Source organism: Sorex araneus, chromosome 2 (assembly GCF_027595985.1).
Source record: "Sorex araneus isolate mSorAra2 chromosome 2, mSorAra2.pri, whole genome shotgun sequence".
NCBI classification, from domain to species: Eukaryota; Metazoa; Chordata; class Mammalia; order Eulipotyphla; family Soricidae; genus Sorex; species Sorex araneus.
The window spans coordinates 271,103,656-271,125,752 of NC_073303.1; positions in this window are offsets into that span (position 1 = coordinate 271,103,656).

The window sequence follows — 22,097 nt, forward strand, 5'->3', positions numbered from 1 at the left end:
AAAGAAAGAAAGAAAGAAAGAAAGAAAGAAAGAAAGAAAGAAAGAAAGAAAGAAAGAAAGAAAGAAAGAAAGAAAGAAAGAAAGAAAGAGAGAGAGAGAGAGAGGAAGGAAGGAAGGAAGGAAGGAAGGAAGGAAGGAAGGAAGGAAGGAAGGAAGGAAGGAAGGAAGGAAGGAAGGAAGGAAGGAAGGAAGGGAAGGAAGGAAGGAAGGAAGAAGGAAGGAAGGAAGGAAGGAAGGGAGAAGAAAGTGGGTAGGCAGGCGACTTAGGGCATATTCAAGTGGATTCCTTGAAATGCCTTGTAAACTATTAAACCTTAACTTGAAACGTACACATGAAAGATGCCTAGTAAATTCTGAATCAACCCCCAAGGACAAGTGACTGGAAAAGGCAGGGGTGTTACAGGGCATAGAGCCTTGCTATGGGCTACAATCCCCCTTAAACTCTGACTCTTCTTCTAGCTCCCACCAGGCCCTCTGGCCCTGCTTTCTCTTGGCTGATTGTTCTGCTTCATAAAATCCTACTCTGCGTGTCCTTTAAGTAGATTGATTCTCTCTGTTACTCTGTTCCTGGGCTGCAAAGGACTTTTACCAGCTCCACAGAAAGGACCATATTCCTTCTGACAAAAGGAGACTTCAGGGAAACGAGATTTGATATGTATCTATTATCTCACATTGCCCAAGTGTATATTCTGTGATTGTATGCCTCAATTAACTATTAACATTAATTTATTAGTACTTGAAGCCTGTTCCCAATCTCTAAAAGTAAAATGTTAAGTGGGATATTGCACCATTTGCTTTTTCTAGTTTGTAGCAAATTTAATATATTTTTCCATCAAAAATGAGACATATCAAAAACTATTTTACTCAGTGCAAATGAGGAAGCTACATGCTGCTAATTAAAATGATAAAAAGGGGAATTCCACAGACATAATTATGATAAAAATTCGAATGAAAAATCCCAAGGCAAAAGATCACTTACTAAGGCATACATGGGCTGAAGGCAGGCTGGAAAACAGCATTGTTCAATGGTAGGGGGAAGGTGAGGAAAATTTAGCCAAGAAATCAAACTACTGCAATTATCAGTAAGCATTTTTTTTTTGGTTCTCTATATATCATTTGATTTTATGTAGCATATATAATTACACAAATATACATATTTTTTAAAATTTCAATATTTAGGCACATTAGATTTAGCATTATATATATATATATATGTATATATATATATATATATATATATATATTTAAAGGTCCTTCCAAGAAAGTATTTGTAGTGAATTGAGTGTGGTTGATTGATTAACTGATGGAGGGAATGGTCTGAGAAACAAGGAAAAAATTTGAAACAGAGCTTTCTTTAAAGGTCAAAATTACCCACAATTAATTGGAATCCCAATAGTGTTCTTTCTAAAATCTTTCCTGGCCACTATGGCCACTAAAACCTTTCCTGGACCTTTTAGTCTAGGGTCATTCAAGCCTATTTACCATCTTTTTTTTTTTTTTTTTGCTTTTTGGGTCACACCTGGCGATGCACAGGGGTTGCTCCTGGCTCTGCACTCAGGAATCACTCATGGCGGTGCTCAGGGGACCATAAGGGATGCTGGGAATCGAACCCGGGTCGGCCGCGTGCAAGGCAAACGCTCTACCCGCTGTGCTATTGCTCCAGCCCCCTATTTACCATCTTAAGGTCTACTCCTTCCCCAAAGGAGATCTCATTTTTGTCATCTATATTTACCATGTTGCTGGCTGGACCCTAAGCTCTTTTCAGGGCAAAGACAGAAGCACTAAGAAGTCTCCTCATCTTGTTCATGACACCTTCTAGGAACTCTTTTTGCTCTGTACAATATTCACCCTGTAAGTGGAGATTCATTTTTTTACTTAGAAAAGGTGAACACAAATAATAAATTGAATGATGCCAACCTAATAAAGTTTTGACATCCTTGTCTTCCAGAACCATCCGACTGCACCAATTTAATGCTTCACAAAGTCAAATCTAAATAGTGACATCACCTGTATTCCCCTGACATGTGGATCTTTGGTAGCAAGGAACTAGAGTTGTTATAAATGATGCTTAGGAGAAACCAGCAGTAGTATGCAATCTGATATCACATGATATCACAATGCGCATCTTTTGCATCAGTATTTTAACCTTCTCTCTGCAGTGAGTTTCAAGCATCCTCAACTTTTGTCCTCTATCAAGAGTTCCAAAATCATCTCTCGGCAATACTCCTGAAGTCGCTTTCAGATCTTGAGTTTTCCTTTAAGTTCCCTTTTCTCCACCTTCATTTTATAAGTGAAAACACAATTTGGGAGACTACCCTGACACAAAAATATTTTAACCCAAACTTTTGAAATGTTAGTTGCTATTTGATCACCAGTTTCTCATTGAGTTTGTTGCATTCAGGAATTACTCTTGGTGGTGCTCAGGGGACCACCTGTGATGCCAGGATTGAACCTGGGTCTGCTGCATACAAGATAAGTACCCTACCTGCTATTAAAAAAAAAAACTCTCCAGCCCCTGTAGCAGACCAGTCTTAAAAATGTTTTGAGAAACAATATTACTTAATTCAATGAGACAAGAAATAGGATAGGCTCAAAATTATATACTTTAATCAAATTCCATTATATACAGTCCACCTTTAAATTTTACCCTCCTCTGACTTAGCCTTTATTGGAGAATCCAGACAAGACAAAGAAACTGAGGGCTATTGTAACCTCTCATATAAATCAAAGGGAACTTAGTTCATGGGAACTGCCAGATTCAGAGACTATTTTGGATTTGTTCCTTTGCACATGTTGAAAGGATCTCTCAAAAATTCATTCGAATAAATTTTTCAAATGAGATAGAGCAGCCATATGTTTCTCTTTGGAACACTATTTGAAACAATTCTAGGAAGTAAGTAGTCTTCACGGAACTGTTTTTAAAACTTAGAGTTTACCTTTATTTCTTCTTTGATTTTTAAAAGATAGTTTTGGTGGATATAAAATTCTTGACTGACAATTTTTCTTTCAGTGTTTGACTATATTATCCCATTTATTTTTGGTGTGCAAAGATTTTACTAATAAATATATGAAAGCCTTATGGGATCACCCTTGAAGATTATTTATCTTATTACTTAAGAACTACATTTTTAGACCTCTAACAATATGTCAGAAGTCTAAAGTATGTCTATAAAGTATGTCTAAAAGATATGTCTACAAAGAAGTCTGTAGTATGTCACACACTATTTTGTACATATGTTGCAGCATACATATAAAAAGTCTATGCTGCAGCATAGACTTTTTTCATTTATTATATTTTGAATTTCTTAGCTTCATAAATCTGAATGTTCATTTCCTTACCTCTATTGGAAAATTTTTCAGGCATATTTGTGATCTGCTCTTTTCTCCTCTAAAACTACTACCATATGTATCCTGTTATGCTTTGTGTACTTCATGAGATTCCCAAAAATCATTTATTGACTTTATTGACTATCTCTTCATTGTTTTTAGTTTTGTCCTATTACTCCATAATTTCAAATTACGTATGGACAAGAATGCTGATTCTTCTTCTTGATTGAGTTTGCTTATTTTTTTCCCACTTGATCAAATCCACTATTGAACTCCTTTAGTAAATTTTTTAATTCAGTTAGTTGTTCTTGATTTCATAAATTATACCTGATTTTTTATGGATCTTTAAGATCTCTATTTTTATTTTCATTTTGTTTATGGAATATTTCCTGAGTTGTAGTCTCCTGTTCCCTTAAGCATGTTGAGTTTCTTGAAGAGGATTATTTACAATGAATTGTCAGAACAATTCAAGGTCTCTTTCTTTAGTTTCTGTTATTTATTTTGTTTCATTTGGGGGGGGGTGGAGGGGTTATCATTTATTTTGCGACCTTATGATTTAGATAGAATTGCTCATTTAGAAAAAAAGAACCTTCACCTTTGGTAGACTTTACAGACAGGTACCTGCAATGGAAATCCTTCGTCAATCAACCCATCTAAAGATCCTAGAGATCTTCCTAACCTTTCCTAGAGTGCATCTTCTTTGAGCTATGCATGGATATTCTCAATTAGGAAGGTTTCTCTCTCAGGAGATTGGGATCTCTTGCTCCCTCTGGTGTCTGTCAGTGATATAGTGTGGGTCCTACGACAGTGCTTCTACTTCCTGGACTCTGTTCTCAGCATTCTGCCTCCACCGTGGGGCAACCAAAACATCCAAGTTCTGTGAGCATTCCCGAACCCCGTGAAATAGGCAGCCAACATTCCCTCGACAGCCTACTGAAAAGCCAGTGTTAAATGTGTATTTCTCTCCTCCCCCCAAGGGAGAAGTTGTCAGCTGGGTGCTTATTCCCAGCCACACCGAATCATGTTGATTGAGGGAAAGCAATGTGGTGAGTGAAATGAAATAACTTTGCTTACTCTTCCCAGTGCATCTACTCTTCATGTTGAGCTTGTCCGATACCCTGCAACTTCCTGTTTTCCAGAGTTCTCAAAAATGATTTTTATGCTTTTGGGGGCAGGAGCAATAGCACAGCGGGTAAGGGCGTTTGCCTTGCATGCGGCTGACCTGGGTTGATTCCCAGCATCCCATATGGCCCCCTGAGCACCACCAGGAGTAATTCCTGAGTGCAGAGCCAGGAATAACCCCTGTGCATCGCCGGGTGTGACCCAAAAAGCAAAAAAAAAGATTTTTATGCTTTATATCCTTCTTTAAAAAAATCATTTTATTAAAGCACCATGATTTATAAAGATTTTTTTTTTTCGTAGTTGAGTTTTAGAGAATGTTCCGGCATGGATTCCACCACCACTGTCAGCTTCCACTCCTCTACCCCCCTGCCCCCACTCCAGCCTGCCATTCTGACAGCCACCAGTGTAAGCCAGAGTTTCTTTGGGGGAAATAAGACCTGTAGTTCCCTACCCCACCATCTTGCTGACATCATCACTCTAAGTCTTCTACTTTCTATTTCTTAATTAAGAACAAGAATACAAAGAGAAATGGTCCCATTTGTGCTTTAATCCTTGGAACTGCATTTCTAAATGTTTGCAGCAGCATTTTGGTTTCAGAATATGCATTTTAGTAAGTTTGCATAGGTTTTCCTTAGATTTCAAGAAATATAACTGATTTAACTTTCGATTTTCATGGTTTGCCTTAATCGCCTGTCTTTTACTACATCAAAAATGAACTTTTTGCAATAAAAATACTCATACTAACCTGTGTTAAAATCAATATAAATAGTCACAGCTGGAGCGATAGCACAGCGAGTGGGGCGTTTGCCTTGCACAAGGCTGACCCAGGTTCAATTCCTCCATCCCTCTCGGAGAGCCCAGCAAGCTACCAAGAGTATCTCACCCACACAGCAGAGCCTGGCAAGCTACCCGTGGCATATTCCATATGCCAAAAACAGTAACAGGTCTCACAATGGAGACGTTACTGGTGCCCACTTGAGCAAATCAATGAACAATGGGAAGACAGTGCTACAGTGCTACTTTAATTATTTGCTTCTATAATTGAAGCTTCTTTTACAAACTGAATTAGAAACAAGGTCACTGTAATGATCTACAAAGTGACCATTTGCCTTTTATCTTATCTAGATTCAATTTCAAATTAACTTATGCATAGCATTATCAGTTTTAGCTCTAACAGTTCACAATATGTTAATAAAAGCTAATCCAACTGCAAGAAAATTATAAGAGCAATTAATTATATATATCATAATTGTTATTCCTATACTACATAGCATTAATGAGATAGGATGTATAAAATATCCATTATTTTTCTATTATGTCAGTTCCTCATTGCTATACGAATACCTATATGTCATAAAATGTATCTCTTAGTGGACCTGCCTTGAATCTCTGCTCAGAGAAATGCCTCTTACCCAACTATTGTATAGTTATGATTATGTTCCTGTATAAATAGACAAGATCAAAAATAACTAATTGGGCTGAAGTAATAACACAGCAGGTAGAACGTTTGCCTTGCAAGCGGACGACCTGGGTTCGATTCCCAGCATCCCATATGGTCCCCTGAGCACCGCCAGGAGTAGTTCCTGAGTGCATGAACCAGGAATAACCCCTGTGCATCTCAGGGTGTGACCCAAAAAGCAAAAAATAATAATAATAATAATAACTAATTAAGCCTGTATCAGACACTGTTTCCTGATTCTGCATTATTACAACAAAGAGAGAATAATTTAGCACTAGATTTTTAATATATACATTTAGAAAGTAGGAGGAAACAATCAATAAATTAACAAACAATCTTGATTTTCACCATAAAAAAAAAGTCAAATAAACCTTCGAAAAGAAAGTTACTCAAATATGAGTAGAGAGCTTTGAGAGGTTTCCAGATTATTTCTAGTATCTATATGCATTCTTAACTTGGGACTCCGTGAAACCTCCCAGCTTCGATTACAATACTGCTTTCTTTTTATTATTTATGCTAGATCATGTGGCTTAAGTTTAATATAATTAACTTTTTGGATGAAAACAATACACCACTGAAAATAATTCACAATTCCAAGTGAAAAAGATATTCCATATATAGAAGCAGTTTCAAGCAGTTACTTTGATGTAAGGAATAAATCCAGGCTTTGAGATTAATTTATTTCTAGGAGGTGAAATTCATTCAAGGTGAGATCAATGCAAGGACATTTTTCTTCTGAAAAGCAACCCACAGTAACTCATCCACCTCTCTGTGGACTCTGCGAACACAGTGGTGCTGGTGACGCCACCTACTTCTTGGCTAACCACAGACTGATAATGATATCATGGAAGAGCTTTCTGGGTCAATCAGTGATATGAACAAAATAGTTCTTTGCTAACAGCTCTGTACCCAGAGAACATATCTTCCAGATATTAAACTGTCACTGTATAAATAGCCTTTGGTCCCCCTCCAAATAAAATTAAAATGAAATGAAACCAACTCAATTACAAGAGCAATTGCCTTGCTCAAAATGCAAACCATGACGCAGCCCATACCAATTCCTGTCTTAACTGTGACCTTCATTGGAGAAATTTTATCCCATGAGCTGGAGGGATTTCTCCTTGCCAGTGACTGAAAGGACTCCTTTCGGTTAGGAGCTAGGGTAGAGAGAAAAAGGCAGCTGTCAGGACATGAAAATCAGATTTTGCTCTCCTCATGGTGCCCATATCACCAACTTTCCCAGCAAGCAAAACCCTTTTCAAAATTATGACCTGTGCTTGTTTTTAAAACTTACAAAGCCACTATTGTATGCGGTTGGTTCTTATTATAGACCAGGTTAAGATTTCATCTTAAAAAAAAGAAATCAAATTCCATTTAATAACCAAAAAATGGTCATTGCTCTTAAAATGCTTTTAGAGTAAGTGACCAGATGTTTATCGGCACAATCAGTTCTAGCTGAATAAACCTTCCTCCTCCAACTCAAGTATAGTCCTCTACAGTGCCAGCCCAAAAACGGTGTTTGGCTTGCCTGTTGTCAGCCAAACACTCACTCTAATTACTTCACCTCCTATCTCTTTGCCTCCTGTTTACCATCTTCGACCTCTTAATCCCTGCTTCCTTCCCAAGTTATTCTATATTCCAGCAAAAAAACGTTTGATTAATCATTCCATATGTTCTTGACTTTCTTAGAGGAAGGTCAATATATGAAACTTTAAAAAAAATTAAGTTTTAAATCAAGCCTACTTAGAGGTAATAAAGAATTTCATTGACAACAGGCTATGAAACTAATAACCTTCACTTTATAAATCAGATTTGGATTGGCAAGCTGACAGTATTTCTCAAAAATTCTGCGGACATTTTTAATAGCTAAGTACTGTGACTAAATGGATTTTTAGAATATTTCCCACGTAAAAGTGCCAATCAGGCTGAATGTGTTGAATCTATGATGTGGTGTATGAATAGTACAAGATGACTTCATTTATTGTCTTCCTAAACTAGGGCTTTTAAACATAGCCAAAGGACACAGTCCTAAGTTGCCTTGCCCATATGAAAAAGTATGATTGTACTGCTTCTAAGGAGTTATTGTAGATATCTTATTGCCAAAAGAGCAGAACATAGAACATGTTCAAACATAAAGGCCTTACACTGCTCTTGAGAGAATTCAGTTAGCCATTGACAACATAAATGAGCAATTTGTTTCTACTACATAGACCTTGAAATCACTTGTATCTCGAAGGTGCAAAAACATCTGGAAGACAATTCATTGGTCAAATTTTCTACTGTGAGGTTTTACTTTTGAAATATTAGCTTCTCAATATAAATGCAAGTTTCAATATGAATTTTAGATTTTAGCATGATACTTAGGAAATATTTATGCATATTGCATATACCAATTGCTACCTGAAAATCAATTAAAAATAGATATTTTTTCCACGGAGGAAAATTAAAGGAAATGAGGCATTCAGTCAATATTTCACTGAAATAGAACATCCATTACAATTTTCTAGCAAAACAGATATATTCATCTACTATTTTCTTGACAAATGATGCCCTATTGCTGAAATCTAACACATTGAATAGTGGTTTTCAAACTTTAATATACATCAGATTTGTCCAAAGAGTAATTTATCTATTGCTAAACCACATATGTGGTTTATGTGGTCTTGTATTAAATCTACAAAGTAAAGCAGATATTGTTGACACTGACCCAGGAATCAGATTTTGAGGATAAAAACTAGGTGACTGTGCAACCTCAGAGAGTCAGCACTTGTGTAACGCTAGACAGACAGTATGCATGTGCCATCCCATATATCTAAGCAACAACCCCCATGACAAATGGAATTATTAACATAAGAGTAATTTTTTAGTATGTATTATAACAAGCAATAAAATGGCTGGAGAAACCAGTTGGGATGGGAGATGCATGCCGAAAATAGATAATGGACCAAACATGATGACCTCTCGGTGTCTGTGTTGCAAGCCATAATGCCCAAAAGTAGAGAGAGAGTATGGGGAATATTGTCTGCCTTAGAGGCAGGGGGAAGGTGGGAAAGGGGGGGTATACCCAGGATATCGGTGGTAGGGAAAGTGCATTGGTGGAGGGATGGGTGTTTGATTAGTGTGAGATTATAACCCAAACATGAAAGCTTGTAACTCTCATGGTGATTCAATAAAATGGAAAATAAATAAATAAATAAATAAATAAAATTTTTTAAAAAAGAAAACCGTAGGTGACAAAAGCTTCATCTAAATTGGTCCACATGTACTGACATTTATCCAAATAGTAATAGGTTCCCAAAAATACTTTACCTCAATTGAAAATCAGTAAATCAATTAATTTGATCAAAACTAGAAAAAAGATTTTTCCGCAGAGGAAAATTAAGCTACCGTGAACTACCTTCCTAGAAATTCATTCTGGAAAATTCAGAGAAACTATAAAAACATTACAGAGATTACTATTTATTGGTTTATAACACTGAAAACCTGAACTGAAAATTTGGGCATAAAATTTATTTCCTAATTTAGAAATAACATGCACCATCTCTTCAATCTGTAAAGAATCCTGATTGATAATATCTGATTAGCTCCAGGGATAAAAGGACAGTGCATTAAATACTTGGGAAAATTTACTCAAATGCAGTTTTCAAAAATGGAGGAGAGAAAAATGTTCCTATTATTAAATTTATTATTAACCTTACAGTTCCATGAATGGTTAGACATTCTCGTGTATGCATGCAGTTGAAATTTGTGTTCTTCCCCCATTGCTTTAAGGCAAGTGAATGTAACCTTATTTTGTTGTGCTTCTTAATCCCCTCATGCAGGTCTTGAGATTTCTTTTAAGTATGCACTTCCTCCTCCCTCCTGCCACTCAAATGGGCAGAGACAGTAAATGCTCTTAATCTCTGTGTGTCATCTAGTGCGATCGTATGGCCCGAACAACCACAGGGAAATTTACTCTTAAAAGCAAAACAGAAAAAGGAAACCTAAGTATTTCTTTATAACAAAAACAGTTTCTTTTATTTCAAATGTTCCAGGGACCAGAGAGAGAGGACAGAAGGTACTCTCTCTTGTATAAAGTGTTCACCTTGCACAAGGCTGGTCCAGGTTCCATCCCTGGCACAACATACAGTCCCCAGGTCCCCAACGGAAGTGTTACCTGAGCATAGAGCTAGGAGTAAGCACTGAACATCACTAGGTGTGGCCCAAATACAAACAAAAAAGAAAATACAAGTGTCCTGAATCCTTCATTATTACATCTAAAGCTCTTACTAAATTGGATGATGTATGGACCATATGCTAGGAATCAAATCCGGTCCTCCTGCATGTAAAGCAGACACTCAACCATTAAACCATTTACCAGCCCTTCGTTGGATGTTGGTGCTTCTATTTCTGTAATCATTTTAAGTGGCATCCTGTATTTCTTGGTAAAGACGTTTTCTTAGCAATTCAATGGTACAGCTAAGATTATAGATTAAATATTTAAAACCTCAGTCTCCTCAGCCAAATTTGTTACATAGCATAGTAATAGTTATAATTTTTAATAATGTTGACTTGAAAATAGTATATAATTCTATCTTCTGGGGGAGACTGAATTAGCTGTTTTAAGGGAAAAAATTACACAACCCTGACACATAAAAATCTAATTTTCCTTTACTTTGACCAATATGTGTTGGTACATTTTCCACTAGCATTAGTATTTCAAAGATAACTGTCTTCACTATTTCATACTATGAGAATTTATTTTTATGGAAATATTTTCTTTTTAATACAGATAGTACAATTTAATGTGAATGTGTTTTCATAAAATTTTTCAAATATTTTTAGACATTTTACTTTTTGTGTTATCCAGAAAACTCACATTTACTCCTACATATTTTTAACATTGAAATTTGAAATTCCAATAAAACATACAACTTGAGAACTAAAAGAAAAGTCATAAAACTGAAAATCATGAATGGTTGTATAAATACTTAGTGGTTTTATAATTCAAAGTTGGTGTATTTCAGTGAAAAATAGTATGTAAATGTGGTACCATTCTGAGAAAGACAGATTATACCATTATAATATGTTATAACATAACATATAACATATTATATAATATATTTAAACTATTTATAATTATACCATTTACAAGCAAACTGCTCTTTGAAAATCATACGAGAAACTAATCATCCTATAAGCACAAGTCATTTAAAAATTGCAATGCATCATTTTAAGTGGTATATAAGTAGGAGTTCTTTGAGAGAAGGATCTTGTTTTAGTTTAATTTAATTTAATTTTATTTTATTTTATTTTTGGTGTTTGAATTTTAACCCAGGGCCTCACACATAGGAAACATTAACTCTACTACTGAACCACTGTGTGACTGTCCTACTACATCGGTTATTAAAACAGAAAATCCAATGGTTTGTTTGTGCAATGATCTGCCCTTTTTCATATCTTCAATCAGGGCATGTGCAAAACTGCGAGTTTATCTAGAAATATTTCAGATACATGAAATCGCAAGCACTTCTCTAGTTACTCAAAAGGTGCTGATATTTATTCCAAAATTATCTAGTTTTCATCCTAATTGTCACAATGGATTGTATAAACAAAATGTTCAAACTATGTTACCTTGTCAATTTATAAATATGAAAGCTATATAATGCCAAAAACATTGTCAACAATTTCTTACTATATTTCCAGAATAATGAGAAGTGCCTCCAACTACTTATGGGGAATATATTAAATGTTAATGTGGGCTTCTTTTATATTTGGAATAGTAGTTATTTTATTGTATATTCTTTCCTGGTAAAAGTACAGAATTTAAAACTTCAAAACTAGTTTCCAAGGGGCTAAATTTTGTTAACTATTAAGTGATACCTATGAATCAATAATCTATCTTTAATGAAAAAATAAATAATAGATATTGTTTTCAAGAACTATATGATTGAGATGAATTCAGCACATTAGCCAATGTATTTATCTAAAGGTTTATAAATTATTATATTTAATAAAATAATAAAGCATGCTTTCCCCTTTAAAATTAAAATATGAAAAGGAAATCTCATTTACATTGCTTATATCAGCCACACAAAGAACTGTTTATATTGACTATACTAAAGTAAAAAAGTCTGATATTCCAATTTAACTTGAAGAATAAAAAGTAATTGAGATTTCCCCTTCATCAATGTTCTGATTTAATATTTTTCAGAATATATTTTCGTAGTATTTTCTTTTTCCTTCTTTTTTATTAGTTTTCACTGAGTATGAAGTTCCCCAAAGAATAGATTTGTTTCTTTACAGTCCTATTACCTAAAACAACAGATACTCATTAATAAATAATGTTCCACAAATATTTATCACATTAAAATTTTCTTAAAGATATAATTTAAAAATAATGCATTACACAGACTTTTATATATCACTATAAATTTATATCACTTAAGCCAAATGCCATACTTAAAACGTTAATATTGCAAAAGTCTATGTGCTGATACAAAATGGGAACAGATTTTTGTCTGGCTTTTAAAAGCTCACGAAGACCGCCCTAAACTGCTTATTATTAGGATTGTATTTTATTCATCCTATAATAGTCATTTGGGGCGACTTTTTTGGCTCCATATTCAGCTGAAACTAGTACGCTCCCTACTAAGATCAAAAGGTAAACCAGTAACCTCTGAGCTGTTAGATATTTAAATAATATTCTTCTGTAAGTATCTATTAGACAAGATTTACTTCATGCCATTTTCAATCAACTGTACAGGCAAGCAGTGCATATAAAATAAATTCCTCTATTCATGCTAACAAAAATATTTCATCTACACTTTGTTTATCCATGGAAAGAAACTGAGCATGTCCACGGCAGTTTTACTACAGGTCATCCGAAGGGCAGCGTCTGGATTCCTCTGATCCAGGCGGACTTCCCAAGGGCCGAAGAACAAGGCCCGTTTGATCCAGCACCTGCTGGGAGCCCATCACTTGGATACTTTTTCTGCAAATTTTTGCCAGACTGTGAATAGAGGAATATGTAAAAAAAAAGTGGGGGGGAGGAGGAGCCCAAAAAGTAATAGGACATCGGCAGGAAATCAGCAAAAATACCATTAAGAATCACGGATCGATCATCTCAGCATCACTTTCCACAATATGGTTGTGCGTGTGATTGGTCAGTAATTGGCTCCAGGACTGAGATTGGTTGTCTACATGTTTTATAAGTCCGGATATCTATACTGGTTCTGACATGAGACTCGGGTGTGCAGCAAGAAATAACTCTATTTTCAAGTTTTGCAGTTCTAACTAGGAAAACTAAGGGGCAGGGGGAAGGAAATGTACTTAGTAGATTAGTCTCAGAGATTAGAAAGCACCGATGACAAAAATTCTCTGTCATTAGCAAGCAATGTGATGTCTCATATCAGAAAAAAATTATTTGACCTTTTAAATTAAATTTTAGTCTTTGGGATTGGTGTAGAACAAGGCTTGAGTTCACCTCTTCACATCTCTGTAGGTGTCTAAGCTGCACTACATCAGGACCAGAATTGCAGTTCCTTCCCACAATCACCCTTCTGCCTATTTCCTCCAATATCTTTCTCTTTCGCCCGCTTGAGCAAATCAAAGATCAACGGGATGGGTGACAAGTGATACAAGTGATCTTCCTCTTTACCTTGTGATTACCATGTTTTTATAAAGTCAGGGTTATTTGTGTTGGGCTTTGCTAGTAGTCGTTTGCTTTAATTATTTACTTTCCACATATGAAAAAAAAACACATCTAGGAATTGTCATTCATCCTTACTCTGCTTAGCACAACCACCTACACGCCATCCATGTTGTGACAAAAGGTACAATTTCAACATATACATTTCTAAACTATGTTTAGAAATGACTTCAGGAGATAGGACTAATCATACCTCACAGGAGAGATCAAGGAGAAGTGTATAAAATCTAAGTGAACTGCTTTTCTAGTGCTCTTAAACTAATAGAAACTAATAGAAATCTATGCATAATCTTACTTTCTACCAACTTTTATGAATGCTGTTTAAATTTCAATGGTTGGGGCTGGAGCGATAGCACAGCAGGTAGGGCATTTGCCTTGCACGTGTGGCCGACCCAGGTTCGATTCCCAGCATCCCATATGGTCCCCGAGCACCACCAGGAGTAATTCCTGAGCTCATGAGCCAGGAGTAACCCCTGAGCATTGCTGGGTGTGACTCAAAAATAAAAAAAAAATGGATCACAGGTACAAAGATAAGGAATTTTAAAAGGTATTTGAGTCATTTTTAGATTCTTTCCTAATATTCAGGCTACCTGGATCAGATACCATAAGCTAATATGCAGTGTCTAAGATAGAATAGATTATTCTTGTCAACAACAAATCTTCTCTTAAGTCACAGTCTATGAAAGTATGATATAAAATATATGCACAAATAATGATAGAAGAAGGAACACTGTGGACATAGTACTGATGAATAGCATTGCTTCTGAAGTACATAGCATTGAGCTGGCCCTCAAAAGGTAAGCAAGGTTTCAAAATCCTAGGTCCAGATTGTTCACTCATTAGCTCTTCCAATCCTTAAAAGAGTACTAATCTTCTCAAGATCTTCCAGGAAAGCAAAGAAACAATAATTCTTCAACACAATTTCTATGATGCCAATGTTATACTGACACATAAAAAGACAGAATACAACTAAAAGTTATAAAATTATGGGGGCCAAGGATATGATTCAGCAAGAGAGCACTTGCCTTGCATCTGAGAGACCCTGTATTGAATAATGCCTAGCTTCACCAAAATAAACAAAGGAAGTAAAATTACAGACCTATAACCAAGATACAAAGATTACTCAGTAAAATAGTAACAAACTAAATTCAATAGTATATTGAAAGGCATATACTGTGATCAAGTGAGATTTATTCTGGGATGTGAAAATGGCTCAATCAATACAAATCAATTGATGTGATACACCACATCGAGGAAATTAAAAAGATCATATGACTACATCAATAGATGTAGAGAAAGTTTTTGACAAAATTGAACTAACATTTATGATAAAAAATAAGAAGTCTCAATGAAATGTGATTGAAGGACCTTACCTCAATATAGTAAATGTTACATTCAATAAACTCATAGAAAAACATCATGTTCAATGACAGAAGAAATGGAAATCTTTCATCTAAGATCAGACATAAGGTAAAGATGTCTGCTTTTATCACTATAATTCAACACATCATTAGAAATCCTAGCCACAGTTACTAGGCAAGAAAAAGAAATAAAAGGCATTTCAATGAGAAGTCAATCCTTCATAGAAAATCCTTAAGATACCAACAATAAAGTTCTATAAACAATAAATCTGTACAATAAATAAGTAGGCTATAAAGCCAATAAACAAAATGCCCTACATTTTTCTATGCAATGATGTAGAAAAGAAATTTTTTAAATCCCATTTACAATTGTGTCCAACAAAATCATGTACCTAGGAATCATCACACTATTAATTACAATAGCTAAATACTGGAAACAACCTAGGTGTCCATGATGGATGATTGGATAAAAATATGGTATATATACACTTTTTTTAGGAGTTATTCCCAGAAGTAATACTTAAGCCTATCTACTTTGTACTATGTAGCTTTCTGACCCACATCGTGTGCTTTTTTAGCTCAATCAGCTAGACTTAGGCATATGGAAAAAATACTTCAATGCAATTGAATTGTCCCTTTAATAATAATAAGAATATTCTAAATTTTCAAGATTCTGATCATTCCCAAACATACTTTAAGTACTAATTTGCATAACTTGTTGAAGGAATGAATAGCTAAACTTTTTTCAAGGAAAAAAATACTTCTTCCCAATTAAAAGAGTTTGTCTTTTGCTGGTAAGAAAAACATATTACAAAGAAATAACACAAGAAATGAGCTTTTCTGCCAGAGAAATGATAAATTTTCTTTGCTTGACATCCATAAAGCAATTTAGATCCAAATTTACATGTTGATCCAATATTCAATAATAAGTACATTTTAATATATTGTTACCAAAATATTATCAAAATACGATGTAGCAATTTTCCAAATATATATTACAAGGCCATGGCCAACTCCACCTAATCATTGCTTATGTTTGGTCCCCATCCAAACCATCAGATGAATTTATTGTGTTTATCTTTTGCACAAATGCTACCATTCTGTGGCAGTTTTCAATTCATTATTTCCACTTAAAATTCACCCATCACTGCTTTGCTTGTGATGCTGAGTCTGGACCCAACATCTGAGCCAACAAAGAGTGCCAACCTAGTAGAAGACTCTCAAGTAGGAAAAGGCATGTATTCCAGTTCTGGTGTTTTCCATCGTCTTTCCTCTTTCAATGCTCAACTCATGAAGAAATTCAATTCACCCCTTTCAGTGACACCCCCAGGGGCATCGTCTCAGAAATGTAGCAGCATCCTCCTGATTAATCTAGAAACAAAACCAATATTTTCTGACCACCAACCTCATTCTGGTGCTCCCTGAAAAATACTGCTCAGAGGCCATAGCCACCTGCCTCCAAGGAGGTCTGCATCCTAGCCTCCCTCAAGCGCTGCAACTTGACCAGGCATGCCTCACTCTTCAAGGTATGGCTACCTCCTGCTTGTTCTTCCCCTCATATGATTCTAAATCTTTCTTTACTCAGTAGCCCATGCCTGCCATACTAATTCCCTGTTACTAATAAATAACATCCATGTCATTCCTATCTCAACTTTAAAAATATAATCGAAACTTTGAAACCCAAATCTTTTCCTATTTGCTGTTATCATTTTACAGAGGTCCTCTCACATACTCACAAAGACTACCTGAAAGATGGTTTAAAGTGGCAGAGAGCAAAATGATCGCAAGTTAGTTTCTTCCCTCTCTCTGTGCCCTTTAACAACACACTCCATATTGCCCCTCAGCAGGTGGTGCAACTTCTCTGGACCAATTGGTCATTAGAAAATAAGGTGAAAGTAAATCTTTGGGTGACGAATCTTTCTGTCTGGAACTCAGAAACTACTATAGGATGTGGCTAAGCCAGTACATTAAGAGTGAGATCATGTGAAGGAAAACTCAGATGTGCCGACCAACTATGCTAAGTATGGTCATGCTAGATGATCCCAACAGTAGCTGTGAGCCACGGAGACGTGAGAAAGCCAGCCAATTGGCCCAGATTAAGAATCCCTTGGCCATATCTACAGATTCATGAGTTTAAACAGTGCTGTATGAAGATACTATATTTGGGGGCATTTTGATACAAAGCTAACTGATACAAATTCCAGCTGCATTACTGTATTTCCCAAGAGTGGAAAGGGGAAAGTGTTGAAGCTAAGGCTGTTAGTTATTGAAATGAAGGGCATGAATGATGAAAGTCTCTTGTGATTTGAAAAAAAATCTTCTTTGTGAAGTATCTTAAGTAGGCTAATTTAGAACTGCCAAGTCTTTCTGTAAATCATTAAAACAGAAATATGAGTTAAATATGGATATCTTTTTTAAATTATTTGACCTACTGCCATTCGTGGAAATAATTAATAAGGAAGAATTTGTGTATGGTTATTAATACAATTTAAATGTTCCCTAAGTTATAAGTGGTTTAAAAGAATTCCTAAGCAGTAACTTTTAGGGAACAGATAATATCGTAAATACTAATACTATGTGGCAATTTTTCCTTATATCATGATTACACTTTAGGAGGTTTTATGAAAGTAATGTAGAATATTTTGATAGTTTGTGTTTATTTAAACACAAACAAAAGCTGGATTTCCCCTTATAAATCCAACTCTATGTATTATTATTTCAGTAGGTCCACCCTCCTATACACATAATATAAACATGGGAATCATTATAGATCCCTTTGCTCCTTCATATTTAGTCCTTATTGTTCAGAATCTTCCTTACCATCTTTTTTAAGTATGCCTTCGTTCTAGCCCCACTACCAAAACCTTAGTCATTTAGAAGCCACACACCCACAATTATTTTCCCCTGTATTAATATCCTAACTGGTTACTGACTGATTTATCCTTTCTACCCCTTCCAAGGATTTTTCCAAATTCTTCTATCATTCATTGACATCCTAGCTCTCATACTCCCTTGCATCTTGAGTCACCTACTCAGGTTATTTTGTCTTTTGTCAAAAAAAAATATTATATGTGTCCTTTGACTTCTGTGTTACCCTAGGTTCCTGGTCTTCTAGCCATATTTTTATATTTTCTCTGCACTAATATAAAATGCCCAACATATTTTGTATTTTCAGCCACACCCAGTGATGCTCAGGGTTTACTCCTGGCTCTGCACTTAGGGATCACTCCTAATTGAGTTCCGGGCTCCATATTGGGTGCAGGGGATTGCACCCAGTTTGGCCACATGCAAAGCGAACTTTCTTTTTTTTATATTTCAGTATCCAAAACAATTTTATTTTATTTTTTTTAGGTTCTTTAAACAAAGCTTTATGCTCAAATTCTTTTTATTTATTTATTTTTTTTAGTTTTTTATTATTTTTTTTAGTTTATTTTTAATTAGTGAGTCAACGTGAGGGTACAGTTACAGATTTATACATTTTTGTGCTCATGTTTCTCCCTTACAAAGTTTGATAACCCATCCCTTCACCAGTGCCCATTCTCCACCACCAGTAAACCCAACATCCCTCCCCCCCTCCTCAGTCTTGTCTCCCCCCACCCCACACTGCCACTATGGCAGGGTATTCCCTTTTGTTCTCTCTTTCTGATTAGGTGTTGTGGTTTGCAATAAAGGTGTTGAGTGGCCATTGTGTTCAGTCTCTAGTCTATATTGGGCCCGCATCATCTTTCCCCCACATGACCTCCAATCACATTTTACTTGGTGTTCCCTTCTCTGAGTTGCCCAGAATGAGAGACCAGCCTCCAAGCCATGGAGACAACCTCCTGGTACTTATTTCTACTATTCTTGGGTGTTAGTCTTATAGTCTGTTATTCTATAGTCCACAGATGAGTGCAATCTTCCTATGTCTGTCTCTCTCTTTCTGACTCATTTCACTTAGCATAATACTTTCCATGCTGATCCACTTATATGCAAACGTCATGACCTCATTCTTTCTAACAGCTGCAAAGTGAACTTTCTACCTACTGTACTATCACTCTGGTCCTCAAGTACTTAAATATTTTTAAAAGGCATTCTATCTTAATATTACTTTTTTCTGAACCAAAAAACACTTTTATGAAAACACCTAACCAACCTAGAATTATATAAGGAGGCAGAGATATGTCTCCCATAATGAGACCCCAAGTTTGATCCCCAGCACTAGGAGGAAATACAAAAGATACACAAATAAATATTTGATATTTTTTCTTAAAGAATAACATTAGCACTGTAGCACTGTCATCCCGTTGTTCATCGTTTTGCTTGAGCAGGCACCAGTAACATCTCCATTGTGAGACTTGTTGTTACTGTTTTTGGTATATCAAATACGCCATGGATAGCTTGCCAAGCTCTGCAGTAGTATCGAATACTACTCTCGGTAGCTTGCTGGGCTCTCCGAGAGGGACGGAGGAATAGAACCCAGGTCAGCTTCGTTTGCAAGGCAACTGCCCTACCCTCTGTGCCAGCTTGATATAATTATGTTCTAAAGGCCACAGTAGAAATTTTCTCATTTATATGGCACTAAACATATGTTTGCATAATAAAGGTAACAATATATATGATGTTCAGTGATTTCAATCTTGGCATCTATCTCAGAGCCCCAAAACATTAATCAAAAAATATATCGACATTTCTATGTTCACTATAGCACTGTTCACAATAGCCAAGATCTGGAAACAGCACTAGTGTACAAAAACAGATGAGTGCTTAAAAATAATATATTAGGAGGGCTAGAGAGATCATATAGTGTGTAGGGCACTTGTCTTGCATCTAACTCAAGTTCAATCCCAGGCATGTCATATGGTCCCCTGAGCTCCTCTAGACAGGATTCCTAAAAACAGAGGCAAGCCCTGAGCAAACTGTACGGCCCAAAACAAGTCAAAAATGGTATGTATTTTTCATAATAAGTTGGTTGGGGGGGAAAGCTTTATAATTTTAAAGTAATATCTGTTAGATGCTTTATGCTACTGAGATTCTATGAAAAGAAATTTGAGATAATTTCTATTGATTAAAATGGCATTTGAAGTAAAAAGTAAGAATAAAGTGGACTTTCTACTGGCCAGCCATGGCAGATTTCTTAAATTGTATTTTTAAACTTTTTCACTCAGAAGTGCTATGGAAAATATCTAATTTCTAGATGTCTTATAAGAATTTCAATGCAGTCCTTATTATCATTTAGTATGTAGCCCATACTAGGTGGGGAAGGGGGGGTAAATGACATAAAGCATAGGAAATTATTAAAACATTTTAAATTTCCACACTTAGTTTTTGGATATAGGATGAAAAAGTAAACCTTTTGGCATCCATATGTGCCAATACCACAAATTATCTTGAAACTTCACAAAGAAGGAAAAGAAATGGCTTGAGATTCGCAAGGCTCTTCCCTGGTAGAGGCCAAGTAGAAACTGACAGCAAAAACAACAAAAGAGAAAGTTGGTTTCTTACAGAAAAAGTCACAGCTAAAAAATAAAATAAAGATACCTATGCCATTTTTCAATACCCAAGTAGACCCAATGGTAGAGAAAACAACAGTTTGGGGAGTGACCAGACAATTAGAACGAAACAGATGAGAAGGGAAAAACTGTTCCTGGAGAAAGATTATGCCGCGCATCTGTGAAATGATCACTTTATATGTTTTTTTCAAATACGCAGTCTTGAAACTCTCCTTGTCCACTTTGCCTTCCCTTAGTTCGTCTTAGTTCTTAAAAGAGACACAATAAATTGTTCACCAAGAATGATCTTCGGTGATTGAGAGAGCTCCCTCCGGTCTTCTGAATATCAGATTTATGGGCACTACAGTCCCTTTTTCATTACCCTTCCACAGTCTCTCCATTTCAACTCTAGCTGCTCACATCCTGTTTCAAGAGACACCCTATGGAGCCGATCACATGCAGGGGAGTCTGCCTCCGCCTTTTATTTATTAGGAAAATTCTCTTTCAGACTCCTGGCATCAGAGAGAAGACCCTGGGGGCTGGTGAGCAGGATGAATGTTCTGTTCTTCGCCAGCCCTCAACCTACCTCCAGCCTCGCCTCCCCAACCCTCACACCAATCCATCACTCCCTCCACGGGACGAAGCAGGTAGAAGGTTGAGAACTTCAGAAGCATCGTGGGTCAAGTCTCTTGTTAATGTCATGGGAACTTTGGAATTCCATTGGCTTTTCACTTTACTTTTTTATTTATTTATTTTTATTGGATCACTGTGAGATACATTTACAAAGTTTTCTTGATCGGGTTTTACTCATTTAATGTCCCAATACCCACAAGTTTACATTTCTCAACACCAATATTCCCAATATCCCTCCTGTCACCCTTGCCCCAGCCTGCCTCTAGCAGGCTCTCTCTCTCTCTCTCTCTCTCTCTCTCTCTCTCTCTCTCCCTCGCTCTCTCTCTCTCTCTATCCCCCTCTCTCCCCTTTTGGGGCATTACGGTTTGCAGAAGTAGTAAACTACTTTATATGTCTGACGCTGTTATCCACAGATAATATCACTGTATCACTGTTATCTCGTTGCTCATCAATTTGCTCGAGTGGGCACCAGTAACATCTCTATTGTGAGACTTGTTACTGTTTTTGGCATATTGAATACACCACGGGTAGCTTGCCAGGCTCTACTGTGTGGGCGGAATACTCTTGGTAACTTGCCGGGCTCTCTGAGAGGACCACAGACAGTAGCTTTCCTTTTGTGGTGTGATCTTACACACACACACACACACACACACACTCACACACACACACACACACACTCACAAACACACACAAAATGTTTTTGCATCATTTTTAAAGAGCTGATGAAAAGGGTAATTAGAAAGAAGTCCAAATTTGATAGCCCAAAGGTCAGATTCAATCTATGAATATGCTATGTTGACCTCAGAATATATAAAAATCTTGGAAGTTTGCTGTGAGCATTGAAAAAACAGAATTTTATGTAAAATATTGATTTTCAATTTCATTGGAATACCGGAATTTCTCCCAAGATTGGACTTCTGGCACTGGTTGGGGTTGATTTTATAGGCCAACACTCCACCATCCTGATCTCTTTTCCCTTCCCCATGCCAATCACTTACATTCTCTTCCTAAAGTCTGTTGTCTCCCCTTCCTATGTA